General features: G+C 45.4%; 1 long non-coding RNA gene across 1 annotated transcript; it reads left to right on the forward strand.

Annotated features, from left to right (window-relative positions):
- The first annotated feature begins 431 nt into the window (after positions 1–431).
- LOC106613046 (uncharacterized) lies at positions 432–3,726 on the forward strand. The gene is made up of 3 exons (XR_001330415.2): positions 432–2,368; positions 2,556–2,623; positions 3,470–3,726. It is a non-coding gene; the product is annotated as an uncharacterized lncRNA (long non-coding RNA).
- Positions 3,727–4,601: the final 875 nt, after the last annotated feature.

Consider the following 4,601-nt stretch of genomic DNA (forward strand, 5'->3'; position numbering starts at 1 on the left):
GTCTCGGGACTATATCTTGTGTAAGGATGAAATTATAAATTAATAAAAAATAACGTTTTGAATGAAAATATTTCGATCATTATTTGAGTTGTATAAAAGTGATAATGCCCTCGACGCCGGTGTTTGAAGGATATATTGGTACGATTTGGCGGTGTTGTGCCGAAAATCTCTCCCCTGCCAAAATTCTCCCCCCATTCGTGTGAACGCACACACACTACATTTTGCATTGCTGCGACTTGCTGAGAAGCCCCTGACTGCAGCGTGCAGTTCGCGGCCGGGCTCAATGTGGGCGGAGTCAAACGTTCTGTATCTATGGGCGCGACCCAGTCGTTCATTCTAAATGTTCCATTGCCTTACTGGCTGGCAACGTCCTTATCCCTTGCTTGCTAGCTAGCCAATTTACAGTCACGTCAAACAGTGCAGACAGAAAAACAACAGTAGCTGCAATTGTTTAAGCTGTTTTCTAGTGACATTTATTTGGATTCATCCATAACAATGAGCTAATGTTATGTGAGGCGCGATTTCGTCAAGAAACTTGTTCAGAGGAGCTAGCCAACACAATCACTTCACATTTTAACTGGAAAGACTGCAAACTACAGTAGCTGCACTTTATTTCGTTTTAACTTTTTTCAATTGCCATTTTTTTTGTGATGCCAGCTGATTCATGATTTCGACTGGCTGAGAAACGCTGCCTGCCTGTCAATCTCGTCCCGACTCGTTCATTACTATGGGACAGCTGTAGATCGAATTTGAATATTGAAACGATATTGCAAATATCGGAGAGACAGACAGCAAGGTTAATACAAATCTCTGCTGTTGGAAACTAAATGTTATTCTAAAAAAAATGTGAGATAATGTCTAGATGCTTTTTATAGTGGAGATCAAGTTTATAATTTGCCTGGCTGGGTTGATGAGACAGTGGATTGCGCAGTCAAATGGAACAGAGTAAATAGCCATATTAACGTCATAGATTTAGCTCTTGGTAGCTTGTGGAATAGACACCGGCTGGGATGCGCTTTTAACCAGCATTCAGGGTACAGGATTAGACCCACCCGTTGTATAAAACAGACCAACAGACCAACACATCTTCACACGAATGTCCACGGTGGGTCTCTGTAAATTATGCGATTATATTGGAGACAGTTTAATAGCGGTGACTGTCATCAATTCATTTACTCTTATAGTATTTCTAAGTAGAATCCATATCAGCCAGGGAAACTTTGTGATAGAACATTCAGATTTGTCTGCCTGACTGTGGGACTCTATACCTGAATTATTAGGATTTTTTTGTGATCACAACAAAACTAGGTATTTTGATCAAATATAGATATAATAAATGTTTATCTTTCAAAATATGGGCCTGGCTGAGAATATAACATTAAGTTTTCTGCCTGAGTGTGGCGCTGTTTACCACATTTTTTAAATCATTTTGTGACTGTAACAAAGCTACTTTTACTCAACTAGAGATGAAAATAAATAGTGTTTCTTTAAAAAGATGGGCCTGGCTAACATGGACTGTTTCCTCACCTTATTCTCCTTGTGGTTATCCATGGTTGTTGGTTATTTGCCAGGTAAAAGTAATTATTTTGTATGTTTTTGCTGGACATCTAGAGAATATTAATTTATTATAATAATAAACTACTTTATTCTGCTAACTGCATACAAGTACATTTCCCTGTTATAGGAATGGAATGGAGTTGTAGAGTTGTAATTTAGAGTTAGAAGAAGTGAAAACTATACAAGGACTGAAGCAATAGACTCCTCACTCAACTAGATATTGAAATAAATTGTGTTTCTTTGAAAAGATGGGCTTGGCTGATATAAAAATACATTAAGGGGAAAGGATCCAATGACACAGAGGCTGATTATCTTTCTGCACATCTCTTTATTTACAATGCTGGCTGCCATTGTTAACACAATTGCAGGACATTAAATGCTACCTGAATTTACTAAAAAAAGTAACATAAGTAGGCCTACAGTATCACAGCGAGGTCAAACAGGTGTGTGTGTGTGTGTTAGTCAGACTGTCCAGTGTCCACAACAACACTACTGATTATTCTCTACCCCCAGTGTATGTGGTGTACTATGGTTTTAGGCATGCGCTCACAAACCCTCATCTTTTCTCTTTCTCTGTCTCTCCTTCCGGAGGACCTGAGGCTCTTGGACTGCGACTGAGGACACCCCAGCCTGACACCTGAATGTGCCTGGCCCAATCCCACCTTGCCCTCCTCTACCAGCCTGTGGCTACCTCCACTGATTCTTTCTCCCCCTCAAGTCACTAACCTACTCCCCACACACCTAGAAACTTGTATTTCATTACTTACCATATGACTTTATGAAAGGCCATCGGTTCATGGAGTCTTAAAGTGTGAGTACTTTCTCTATAGTCATTATGGATATTGTCTGAGCCTGCTGGCCAGTAATACTGGTATTGCCCTTTCCTTATTGAAATTGTGAATAAAGGAAGACTATGCTTTCATTTTCTATTAAAACACAATGAAGACATTGTTAGATTGAATGAATGCTTTTATACTGTCTGTATCTCTGTATTACAGTAAATCAAATACAGATTCGTGCAAACTGGAAGTGTGACTTCTTTCCCCAATGATTTCTGAAGGCTGAGGTACTTTTTCATTTATCAGTTATTCCATACCAACACTAGATGAGGCTGAATGGCAACAACACCACACACACCTGCAAAGCAACTTATTCATCTCATTGGTAAATGACTGTTCAGTCTGTTGAATATTTAATCAATGAAAATATGGATGTCTTATTAAACCTTCAAAAGAGACACACATACATAATAAAGGGCATTTATCAAACAAAGTTATTGACAGGAAAAGTAATTTACTACATCACTTATAGTCCCAGCCTCTCCTCTTCGTTTGCTTAATTGGGGGAATGGGATGGAGAAATGGTTTACAATAGGCAGGGTGGGGCTCATGGCAACATTGAGCCATGACTACATGGAACTCTATTCCACATCAAGTAACTCATGCAAGCTGTAAAATTAGATAAAATATATATATAAAAAATACACCTTATGGAAAAGCAGGAACTGTGAAGAGACACACACACACAGGCACAGACACACCCATACTGTCACGTCCTGACCAGTAAAAGGGATTATTTGTTATTGTAGTTTGGTCAGGTCGTGGCAGGGGGTGTTTTTCTGTGTGTTTTGGGGTTACATTCTCTGTCCTTTTTTCTATGTTTGGTATTTCTTTGTTTTGGCCTGTTATGGCTCTCAATCAGGGACAGCTGTACATCGTTGTCGCTGATTGGGAGCCATACTTAGGTAGCCTGTTTTCCTTTGGGTTTTGTAGGTGGTTTATTTCTGTTTAGTTATTTTACCTGACAGAACTGTTTGGCTGTCTTTTGTTTATTTGTAAAGTGTTCTAATTTTCCATTAAATTACAAAGATGAGCACTAACCACGCAGCGCCTTGGTCTACTCCATTCAACAGCCATTACAGAACCACCCACCATCAACGGACCAAGCAGCGTGGGAGAAAGGAGTCATGGACCTGTGAGGAAATCCTGGATGGGGCAGGACCGTGGACAAGGCCGGGAGAATACCGCCGCCTGCCGGAGGAGATAGAGGCAGCGAGGGCAGAACGGCGTTTCTGGGAGGATCGGCTGGCACGGGAAGTGCCATGCTAGAGTGGGCATCGAGCCAGGACGGGTTGTGCAGGCCGTGCGCTCCAGACCTCCAGTGCGTCTCCAGGACCCGGTCTATCCTGTGCCTGCTCCCAGAGCCAGGCCTCCTGCATGTCTCCCCAGCCTGGTGCGTCCTGTGCCTGCGCCCAGAGCCAGGCCTCCTGCAAGTCTCCCCAGCCTGGTGCGTCCTGTGCCTGCTCCCAGAGCCAGGCCTCCTGCATGTCTCCCCAGCCTGGTGCGTCCTGTGCCTGCGCCCAGAGCCAGGCCTCCTGCAAGTCTCCCCAGCCTGGTGCGTCCTGTGCCTGCTCCCAGAGCCAGGCCTCCTGCATGTCTCCCCAGCCTGGTGAGTCCTGTGCCTGCGCCCAGAGCCAGGCCTCCTGCATGTCTCCCCAGCCTGGTGAGTCCTGTGCCTGCGCCCAGAGCCAGGCCTACTGAAAGGCCCGCCTGTCCGGCGCAGCCAGAGTCGCCCGCCTGTCCGGCGCAGCCAGAGTCGCCCGCCTGTCCGGCGCAGCCAGAGTCGCCCGCCTGTCCGGCGCAGCCAGAGTCGCCCGCCTGTCCGGCGCAGCCAGAGTCGCCCGCCTGTCCGGCGCTGCCGGCGAGGGACCCCGCTCTAGAGGCGCCACCAAAGTGGGGTGAACCAGTGGTGGAGCGGGGTCTGCGTCCCGCTCCTGAGACACCTCCGTAGGGGGGAGGATTGGGAAGGGGGGTTGTAGCACAAGAACCGTCGTTGACGGTGGCCACCCTCCCTTCCCTCCCTTTTAGTTTGGGGTTGTTTTTGTGTTTTTTTTGTTTTTGTTTGAGGTGCATTTCGGGGTCTGCATCTTTGGGGGGGGTGTACTGTCACGTCCTGACCAGTAAAAGGGGTTATTTGTTATTGTAGTTTAGTCAGGGCGTGGCAGGGGGTGTTTTTCTGTGTGTTTTGGGGTTACATTCTATGTC

The sequence above is a fragment of the Salmo salar genome, chromosome ssa09 (assembly GCF_905237065.1).
Source record: "Salmo salar chromosome ssa09, Ssal_v3.1, whole genome shotgun sequence".
NCBI lineage: Eukaryota > Metazoa > Chordata > Actinopteri > Salmoniformes > Salmonidae > Salmo > Salmo salar.